Source organism: Heterocephalus glaber, unplaced genomic scaffold, assembly GCF_053883595.1.
Source record: "Heterocephalus glaber isolate CG9 unplaced genomic scaffold, H.glaber_assembly_v1.0 deba00001737, whole genome shotgun sequence".
Classification (NCBI taxonomy): domain Eukaryota; kingdom Metazoa; phylum Chordata; class Mammalia; order Rodentia; family Bathyergidae; genus Heterocephalus; species Heterocephalus glaber.
Genome location: NW_028258445.1, coordinates 2,802,221 through 2,813,414, shown reverse-complemented (window position 1 = coordinate 2,813,414; position 11,194 = coordinate 2,802,221). Strand labels below are relative to the sequence as shown.

The following is an 11,194-nucleotide window of genomic DNA, read 5'->3' as shown; positions in this document are numbered from 1 at the left end:
ATGACGAGTGAAGTTTCCATTTCATTTTGAGGAAGTTATTACCAAGTCTAATAAGCATTTGGCCACAGACGAGCCTTTTTTCTTCCACCTCTTTGATATGATAGTACCTCATCTACTCAGAATTCTGAAATTAAATTAACAGGACATGGTAGAAAAAAGCTGAAGAACAAGACTGAGTGATATAGCATTCGTATATGACATATATATTACTTCTCAGCCTTTTGGCTAAGATCAAGTGTAGTATCTGTTCTTATCAGTATATGACATATATGAACTTGCATAGGAATTTAGAAAAAAATCACAATTCCATTGATGACTATCTCATTGAATTCTGAATATTTATTTTACTGGTCTTGAAAAGATTCAAATAATTAATGATAGCCTGGTAAAAAGAAGAACATTGTTCTGATTCTGGTAAAAACTTCTAAATAGCTTCTTTATGAGTAATGTGGGTATATCTTTAATTAGACCTGATTGACAACGAAACTTTAGTTATATAGTTTAATAAATTGATCACAAAGCAACCAAAACACCATCATCCTCAGAATACTTCAAGAATCCTAACAAACTCAGACTTATACCTATTGCAAAGGATGACATTCATTTCGACTAATATGATTTACACTGAAACTGTTAAGCAATGCCACAATCCAACCTTATATTTTAATATTTTTTGAGTTAAAAAGTGGTGTCTTTTATTTTTAAAAGCTAGACTTTTTTCTAAGCTCAATTATTTGTTTTACACAACTTTGGATCTCCTGAAAAATATAACCAGGAATCTCATATGCTTTTATGTATACAAGTGTTTTGAGATAGGGTCTCACTATGTTGTTCAGGCTGGCCTGGAATTCCCTCTGTAGCCTAGGCTGGCTTTGAACTCAAGGTGATTCTCCTGCCTCAGCCTCTCAACTGCTGGGATTACAGGCATATGCCACTGTAACCAGCAGGAATCTCATATGCTTTACAATTTTTTTAAAGATTAAATTTTTTTTAATTTATAAAAAAACAAAATTTCATAACAAAATAATAAGAGAATAGCAATAGTTAATAAGTCATGTATCCTGTTGTTTAAAAATTAATTTTAAAGAACAGAAACACTCTTCAAATTGTAGGAAAAACTTAAGAAAATGGGTTTTTCACTAGACTATTTACTTGTCTTATTTTTCCATCAAGTGTCAAACTTATAACTTAGGTGACAACACTAAATTTTAATTTACTCACCACCCCTTTAGTTCTCAATTCTGATGAATACGCTGATGAAGGAAATCATACTTAGCTTCTTATTCAATAGCTATACTGTTCTTCTCAAACTCGGAGTAAGTGCTTTTTCAGGAAATTTTTTTCAGCTAAATAAAAATGAATATATTGAGCTGTACTCTAAATGCTGTTCCCTCCATGAAGATTTACAGTGAATTAAACAAAATTGTTTTTCAAATATCCAGGAAAGATCAACTACCAGCAGCTTTGAAATGAAAACTCTTGTCAGAGTTGGACAGAACACCTAGGCTGGGGATTCTTCAGTGCTTTGTACCTGAAATGCCAGGGTACACTCTGGTACATTTGCTTTTCACGTTCTCTCTCAAATATTCATGTATCTCGAGTGTCTAAGCAAAATCAAGCATAGTACAGAAGAAATTTTAAAAGACTTTTGTTGACTTGACATGTTTTTGGAGGATAAATCTCTTGAAAAGTATTTATCTATTTATTTTATTTTGTGTTTGCAGTACCTAATAATTATATTTAAAGTGGAGAGTGGGTACTTACACACGACACATCTTAATCCTTTTTTTGTTTCCTCTCCCTCCAGTCCCTCGCTGCTCTTTCAACAATCGGTCCCCTTCGCATTCCCAAAAGCTCTCTTTCCATTTTTTAAAATTCTTTTTTCCACCCTGTCCTGGCCCCCTATTGCTTGCTCCCCCTCCCATTTGAAAAAGATCTCCCTACTTCCTGTTATCAATCTTCTACTTTGCTGTTTATTCATGTTTTTGTATTTTCCATATAGGAGAAACCCATGATCGTTAAGCTTGTGTGTCTGATGAAAAGTATCTTTAAAGAATTACTAACTCTATGTGACAAGTTACTGGTGTATTTTCCAGATATTATGAGTAAAAGATTAATTGGAAGTTTGTTAAACTTTTAAAAAAATCTGTTATTCACTTTTTTTTGTTTCTGGAGGCTCTAAGTTCTTCAATTTAATAAAAAATTTTGTTAATTTTAAGAAAATAACTACAAAAGTTTACGATACAGTGTGTCTCGATTCGTTTCAAAATACACGAAGCTACTTTACACAAAATTCTCTCATTTTTAAAAATTTCCATTCTTAATTCTTGTTTCTCTGTGCTTTTAGCTGTGAAAATGTAACAGTGCATCAGGTTTGATGGCAGAAGTGTGCTTCGTCTTCAGGTAGACGTACATTGAAAATATGTGACGACTGAGTCAAATTTCTGAGCCAAGTTTTTCCTGATCAGAATACATTGAACTGTGTCTTTTAATATTAAACTAATGGTTTGCAGACTAGAGGAGAACGGGGAAGGGGAAGAGGCTGGTTAGTGGGTACTGAGTTACAGACAGGTTCAAGGAGTCTTCGTCACTTGGAACCTTGTTTCAGTGAACCAGGGAATGTGCGCAGTACCACAGAAGACCCCAAGGGGGCACCGTAGTGCAGTGCTGCCGCTGCTGAGGACGATACATTCCAGTCCTCAAGTTGATCCTGCGGATTGTTTTCTCTCTGGGTAATGAACCATTTCTAGGGAAAAGGTCTCTGAAGGGAAACAGGGTTTGTCATCCTGTCATCCCTCCTTTGTCCTATTTTTCTGGCCTATGATTAATAGGAGGACAGTCTTTCAAGACGAAGATTTCTGCTGGGGTCTGGGAGGGGAGGGGAAAGTCTAGGGCCTGAGAGCAGAGGGAAAATGAGAGCAGAGGGTCAGGGAAAACGCCTTGGCCGGAGAGGTTGGTTTTCTGCTCAGGGCTCCCTGGGAAGCAAGACGAGGAGGAGGCGGGATCCAGCCTTGGTTGAGAGGACTGTCAGCTTCTTTCTCCTAGATTGGGTGAGTTCAGAGCTCTCCATGGTTCAGGAAGGGTCATGGTCTGAGCATTTGCCGAGGGGTCCAGGAAGTGGACCCCGCAGGGAGACCTGGTCAGAGGGACCAGGATCTGGGGCAGAATCAGACCAAGTTCAAGGCGGATGCCCAGCACGGGAAGGCTCACTCTTGGAGGGTACTGCAAACCAGTGCAGGGCATTGCTGGCTGGCTCACCACACGGGTATCGCGAATGGCGTCATCTGAGTGGATGCTGTGTTATTTTACACTTTCTGAGAGTCGCTAAGATTTTCATGCCTTCAATTCTAGGTTACACTGAAAACTACTGAGTAATTTTCAAAATATAAGAATAGGAAATGTAAAAGGGGTTGTAAACAATTGACAGATTTGGCTCATAGGAATATTTAAAATACCATCTTTGATGGCCAGTAGGGCAAGTTTAAAAACATAAAACTCCTCTCAAGCACAAGGACCTGAGTTCAGTCCTTGGTACCAAATAAAATAAAATAAAATAAAAATAAAAATAAAAAAACCCATAAAATTATTTCTCAGGTATTTAAAGAAAAAAGTATGAAATGTGACTCTCTTTGGTGTTAAAAGGCATAAAGGGGTAAAGGATACCACAGATGACAAGAGTATTAGCAGTGCCCTCTGAGTGAACCATCTTTTACTAAAAAATTGAGAAAGATTTGCAAAATTAATTCATCTATGTAGCGAAGCTCAGACCAATCAAACTATTGTCTTCCTTTATCTTAAGAGGGTATCACTGATTTCTGTAACCACCAGACTTCCTGGATTTTAATCATTGCACATACCATTTAGCCTTATCTTAGCCCGAGAGATACTTGTATTGACACAATAGGATAAGGTGATTGATGTAACCAAGCTCATGTTGACTCTGAGGCTGCTGAGGAATCGTAACCCCCAATCCTCTCATTCAGGACCTGTGAGCTCTTTGAGTCGCTGATGGTTTGAAGGTGTTTTGGACAGTAAGCAAGACAGGATGCAACCTGGAAATTGCCTAAAGATTTCTTAGAAGAAAGGGACTTAAATTTCTAAGTCTTCTTTAATTTCTCGGGATTTAAAAAGTCTTATTCTAAGACAAGTTCATTTATATGGACTTTGTGTTTGTAATTTATATTCTTTTTAACAAAATGATCTTTCTCTAAGGTTAATGTTAACAGAATCTGAACCCATCCTTGACTGTAACAAGAAAATGCAAAATGTATAAGCAGTGAAACTCAATGCAAGCGTGTCTTGCTCACGTGGTAGTGGTGTGGGGTAGGTGAGCAAGTTGATGAGATAACCTTTCTCCATACACATTTGGACTCTGGTGTTGGACTCTGTCATCCTTGGTACGGCTTCCAAGGTAACAGTGGAGCCATCAGCATTCTAGGCAATGAGGAGGGAAGAAAGAGATGCTGGGAGGACTTTGTGGGCCTACCTGGGGTGGGGAAAGGCCTTCACTTTGTTCACATTCCCTGAGTCAGTAACACGGCTGTCACCCAGTGGGAGTCGAGCAGGGAAACATCATCTAATAGCATGCACAGGAAGTGCCGGATAAGATGGGTGTAGGGTAAAGCTCTGTCATGACGAAGTTCATTTAAAGATTCTTGCCATTAAGGCACGCAGTCTGCACAGATAGGGCTTCTTTGGGCATGTAAGCTTCTTGATGAAGCATGAAAAGTTCTAAAATTTATATGGAAGATTTGAGATCAGACTCTCACCTTGTATTATTTCCTAGTTGCTTGTTAAACACACATGAACTTAATGTTTACTTAGATTCTAATTATGCAATTATTGACAAAACAGGAATAGACTTTAGAATCTGGAGAGATTTTCAACTGTATGGTACAGGACCAGGAAATGGGTGGTCCACGGCCAGTGACCCTTTCTCACTGAGGCATCAGGTGACATCTGGGACAGGAGGAGCACCGTGGGTAATTAATCACACATGTATTGTTGGCCAGGGATAATGGCCATGTGAAACAGAAATTAATTGTGTGACATCTTTAATGTGTTTGCCCCAAATCAGTGTACAAATGTCATAAGGATTCATAGGTCCATGATGAAGGCATCATACACGAAAAGGGACTAAGACACACAGAAAATTCACTCATAGCCAAGAAAGGGATTTGCAGTGAATGTTGCTGTTTATAAAATGACAAGTATAGTGCTTAATTTACAGGATTTTTTTCCAAGTCATATTAAATGAAATAACACATAGATGGCTTTTGTTAATTGTAAAGCACTGTGGAATTATAAGGAGTTCTGGATATTTTTTTTGGTACTGGGGATCGAACTCAGGTCCCTGTGCTTGCGCAGCAGGCGGCGAAACCACTGAGCTAAATCCCCAGCCCAAGGAGTTCTTATTGTTATTTTTAAGCACTGCCCTAGGTTTTCCTTTATGGCTGTTTCCAAACCCAAGCAGTATATGAGAGATTCCCCAAAATGTATTTATTTGAAAACACTTCAATAACTTGGGAAAGTTTGGTTGTCTCAGCTAAGTCTGGGAAATTATAACTTTCAAAAGAAAATGTGACATAGGAAGTGTTTGCTGAAACAAATATAACTTTCGAGAAAAGGAGCTAATTCTTGAAAGTAATATAAATTAAGAATGAAAACAGAATTTATGTTTGAGATTTTAAAAACATCTGTATTGCAAGTTGTCTTTTCTTTCCCCTTTAAAATCTCTCATTAAAATAACAGATCCTCCTTTGTAATCCGGTTTCCATTCTAAATTGTCCAAATTTTCTACTGCATAAAAGTAAGTAATCCTTAAGTTTTCTCTTATTATTACAACCTGGAAGACTGTTCTAAATTTAAAAGATTGGCAAGAACATAAAATTTTAAATAGCACAAGAGTAAATCATCAGATACTCAAAGTAGCAAATATGCTTTAAGATCTGCTTAATAATTGCAAAATTATTACCAAGAACCTTATTTATGTAGAAGCTAACCATACGCTATAAGAGGTTTTCATTATGTGTTTCAATTACTAGATATAGGCCTGTGTGAGTTGACATCATATGGTCCCTGTAACTAAAGCTGATTGCCAGTGCCTGCTCCTTTTACTTTCTGACTAATTTTATCTAAACTTCCAGATTCTAATCTATAAAATGCAATCATTAACTAAAAGACAGTGACTTTTAAAGTCTTTAGATACTGGGAAGTTCTGGGCACTAGATTAATGTTATCCTGATAATTCCAGATTTATTTTTAAGAAGATCCAATATGTTTAGAAGGTTATTTGAAACACGGTTCAGAAACTACTTCCACCTTTCATATGAAGACAAAAGAGGATTTAAGGAAATATTTTAAATAAAACACTGAATGTTACAAAAGCCATAAAGCAGAATTTCTACCCCTGGGGTCAAAGAGGTGGTGGGAAAATCACTACATAGCAAAAGTCACCAAGTAACATAAGATCACTAGGTAATAGTGTGTGTGAGGAAAGGCAAAATGGACGGTTCTCAGGGTAGAAGCTTCTTCTCAGCTGAAGAAGCAGTGTGACTTTGCTGGCTTTGACACACCAGTAAAGTTTGCTTCAATGAGGAGAAGAGCAACAACAGAAGCATTTCTGAGTAAGGCGCAGAGAACCAATCAAGCAATCAATAAACCAAAAAATAAAATAAGATGAAAATCTAAAAGTAGGAATCATAAATCATTTTTAAAGTAAGCGAAAGGTCCTCCTCAATAGGGTAATGAAGAAACATCATTTGTATGTAAATTGGGCCACTTGAATGCCAGGCAGACAGCAGGCTGGATTTCACTCCTTAAAAAATGTGGAGGTGGACGTCCGCTTCCAGAAACAGGGAGTAGATGTATTTTTGTTAATTCTTCCCATTATGTAAATCTAGACTTGGACTTTTACACATGAGACAAGCATAAAATTCAAAGAGAAAGAAGCAGACTAGCAAGAGATCTATGGACCCAAGGAACATTACATTTGTGTTTCCTAGTTTTCTTTTTACCTTGTATATTTCAGATATGGAGCTGAAGAAACCACCAATGTAGATGGAGTAACTGAGATAGACAGGAAAATGCCCCCAATCCCAGGCTGAAAAAAAATCCTAGACTATCCAGCCAAAAGACCAAAGGAGTAGAAGCCTATCAAGATAGAAAACTTTCAGATAAGAACAACTCTGCTCCAGCCAATCACAACAGAAAACATGGGGACCTCGCCCACACCCACAAAGTGTGGCGAGTGGAGAGCTTTCAACCAAGACAGCCTGTGACGAAGCACTCACTCTACCTTTCAGGAAATGTCAGCGAAAGCTGAGTTCACCCCCCTGGGTGGTGAGGAGTCTGCCTAACTGTCCAGAGGCACACGGGGCAGGAGTGGCATGAAGAGAGTGACTAGTGGAGGCCATATAGGAGTCAGGCAAGCACTCTCACTGGTCCCAGGCACCGAGTTTCGAATGCAAGCCTTGCGGGAAGCTGGAACTCCTCACCCTGCCTAGCAGCAGAGAACCCCTCCCACCAACCTGAAGGTAGGCAGAGGCTGAATAAGGAACCTGGGTCCCTGGGCATTCATGGAAACTAACATTCACGGTAAAACTCATACACAAATATCTATAGTAGCTTTATTTCTAATAACCAACAACCAGAACCAACCTAGATGCCATTTAGCAGCGGAAGGGTTAAACTGTGGTTCCTCCTTGTCTTGGAAAATTGCTCAGGAATAAAAACAAAAGAATAATTGGTACAAGTGACAAACTAGACAAATCATCAGAGATTCATGCCGAGTGACAAAAGCCGATCTCAAAAGGTCGTATCTCCTGATTCCATTGAAATGTCAGTCCTGAAATGGCAAAACTACGGAAACAGAGAACAAATGAGTGGCCGCAGGTGTTAAGGCCAGAGTGGGGTAAGAGGAAAGTTGGCTGGACAAATCCTTGTGGTGATGGAGTTGGTTAGCATCTTCATTATCCCAGGACCAATAGGCTCTTTGTGACACTGAGCTGTCTTAATCTTTTGGCATCACTACAATTTTCCTATTGGTGGTCACTGGATGTGGGACACAGGGGACCTTTTTATATTTTTCTTCCAACTGAAGGTAGATCGTCAATCATCATAAAATTAAAATGTTAATTTTAAAAATGTAGAGTCAATTGTGGGTCTTTTCCTATTTTTCTAAAAGTACCAATCTAAGAGTAGATTAGAAGTAGGAATCTGGAGAAGAATGAAAGAGAAGACCAAAATTAAACCAGCAGCTGTCTGTCCTTTTCTCTGAGGCAAACTCACTCATCATAAGTACTTAAATATTTATCCCATCAATCTTAGGATATCACAAGAATAGCTTACTAGTGTTAGTAACAGATTTTGCAGAGCTAAAGGCTCAATCTTTACCCATGATTAAGGTTCCTTGCTATCTAGTGCTTAAAGGCCAGTGAAATGGGAAGATCTCTATATTTATAACACAAGCATCACTTTTAGCTCCCATCTCTTTCATTTCTTGCAGCACTTATAGAAAAAAGTGGATCATTAGAATATTTTTACTATAATACTTTAGCCAACAAGAGGTGTGTATGAAGTACTTATGTTCAAATGCTACAGATTGAAACAATTATTTTAGCATTGTAATCTTGACTCAATCTTGAAATATTCTCAGATGGTAAATGTTTGGCTAATGATATGTGAGTTAAAGAAAGAGATGAGAGATGATTAAATAATACTTCTAATAGTTGACATGCCTACTATGTTTCAGATATGCATCCATAATTTATACTTAAAATAGAGAAAGTTAGTTTGTTCTATTAACAGCATACATTATAGCATTGTAGTAGTGAAGCTGTGCAAAGTGTCATATGATACCTTAGTAATATCAAGCTCAACATATGTTTAATTGCCCTTTAACTATACAAAAGACCTACTCTTGTGTACAGTTTCCAAGTTTACTTGCTAGAACTAAGTAGAACATATCTCGTCCAACACAGGAGGGGGGGGGGCAGCGCTTCATCTTTGTCATTAGAAGGGTCCTCCAGGAGTCCAAGGGCACAATATAGAACAAATAAGAATAAAAATATAATATATTTTGCATATCTCTGAAAACCTAAGAAGAATATTAAACTTGGGCTCGCTTCCTTGTTCAGTCTATTTTCAAATACAAGTATTTTTGCTTGATTTTTAAAGTATATTTAGTACCATATGCTTCATATACTTTGGCATCTTTTTTTCCCTTATTTTGTTTTTCATGTAATACTTTGACAGATACGGGTTGATTGTTTCTTTCCTATCTCACATTAGTTATGTGCAGTAAGGGGTGACCTTGTCCCCCAATTTTATTTATTGAGATTTGAGCAGAAGGGTGCTGAAGGTTTTGAAAAATACATACACATTTAATGACTGATGGTGATATTAGCGAATACAGTTTTCTTTTACTTTGTGTTGAATTTGGAAGATCTGAATTTAGCAAACCAATATTTTTCAAATAATCAGTGTATGGTATAATAAAGTATGGGATACGATTTATTCAAAGTAGAAAGTAGGGAATTATTTAATGTATCAGAATCCAATAAGTTATTGACATGATTTCAGATTCCATATTATAGCTAACAGTTTTAAAAATATAACTTGTTGAGTTTGGGTGTGGTAGAAAAAAATCCACAATTATCTGAAAGGATTATTAAAATACTACTTTCCACTATATCTGTGAAAGATCAAATATTCTTCATGTACTTCAGCCAAATCAACACATTAAAACAGATTGAATATAGCAGTACATATGAGAATTCAACTATTATCTTTATGAACAGCTACAAAATATAAACAATACTATCCTTCTTAGATACTTAGGGTATATAGTTACTTTTCATAAAACATGCTACTTAGGTTAATCTAACAGCCTTGATATTATGTTCCAAACATTAAGAAATTTCAATTTTCTGAGTTTTACTTTCTGACACTTTATGTTACTAAAAAAAAATCAAAATGGATACTACAGAATAGGTATACTTTGTGTTAGCTTTCTGTCACTGGGACAAAATACCTGAGAGAAATCAATTTAAAAGGAAGAAAGGTTCATTTTGGTTCATGGTTTCAGAAGTTTCAGTCCATGGTTGGTTGACTCAGTTGTCTCTGGGCCTGTGAGGAGGCAGAATATCATGGTCCAACATCTCATGGAGCAAAGCTGCTCATCTCCTGACAGCCAGGAACTGAAGAGAGAAAGAAGGACCCAGGGCCTGAATTTCCCCATCAAGGACACAACTCCCCAGTGACTGAACTCTAAGGGTTCCCACTGGTTCCACAGGCTGATGACCAAGCCTGTAGCATATGGGCCTCTGAGAGACATTTAATGATCCAAGCCATAACATATGTGAAGGCCAGTCACCGGTAGCATTATATCCAAAATTTAAGACATCCTGATTTCCCTGAAATACTAGCTCCAATCATAAACAAAACATGGAATATAAACTTTGCATCCTTGTCACCATGTTTCAAAGAAAATAAACAGTTAGTTATATACAGTCAGCTGAAACATCTGTTTTCCATAAAAAGAATAATAGTGAATAACAGCTCATCTTGAAAAAGGTCAAAATACTTCCTCCACTGTGATTTATAAACTGTGTTATAATTGTTATGTGTTGGGTTCTTACCACCTTGAGTCTGAGTCTCCTGCTGTCTGAGTTGTTTTTTAGTGTGTGCAATAAACCTTTACAATTTGTCTAGCTTGATCTAATTTTTTATTTGACACTGTGCGTGTATCCTACATAAGCTAAAGTCTTTGGGGTCCTCAGTAATTTTTTTTAACAAATCTTATTTTTGGTGCAGTTTTAGGTTTACAGTAAAATTGAGTAGAAAGTACAGAGATTTCTCTTTTACCACCTGCTCTGCACATGCATAATCTCCTCCTATTATCAGCGTCCCTCATCAGAGTGGGACATCTGTCACAAGCGATGAACCAACACTTGCACATCACTCTCACCCAGGGTGTGTAGTTTAATTAGGGATTGCTTCTGGTGTAGTTCATCCTTTGGTTTTGGAGAAATATATACTGATATGTGTCCAGCATTACAGTATCATACAGAGTATGATCACCTTGCTAAAAATCCTCCATGCTATGTCTATTCATTCCTTCTCCTGTATGACCCCGGAAAATCACTGATTTTCTTACTCTCTCCTCAACTTTTTCTTTTCTCAAGTGACACAG

At 37.3% G+C, this 11,194-nt stretch overlaps 1 long non-coding RNA gene and 1 pseudogene across 2 annotated transcripts in view; both read left to right on the top strand.

The window, feature by feature from the left end:
- The first annotated feature begins 205 nt into the window (after positions 1-205).
- LOC147821428 (U2 spliceosomal RNA) lies at positions 206-310 on the top strand (annotated as a pseudogene).
- Positions 311-2,743: 2,433 nt separating this feature from the next.
- The window catches only part of LOC110346444 (uncharacterized), a 66,649-nt gene continuing 58,198 nt past the window's right edge, over positions 2,744-11,194 (top strand). Inside the window, exons 1-2 of one of the 2 annotated variants that reach the window (XR_015447026.1) lie at positions 2,744-3,050; positions 7,031-7,535. This is a non-coding gene — a long non-coding RNA (uncharacterized LOC110346444). Of the gene's footprint in view, positions 3,051-7,030; positions 10,713-11,194 lie in introns of those variants that run through there. The other variant, XR_015447025.1, reaches the window with a different exon arrangement.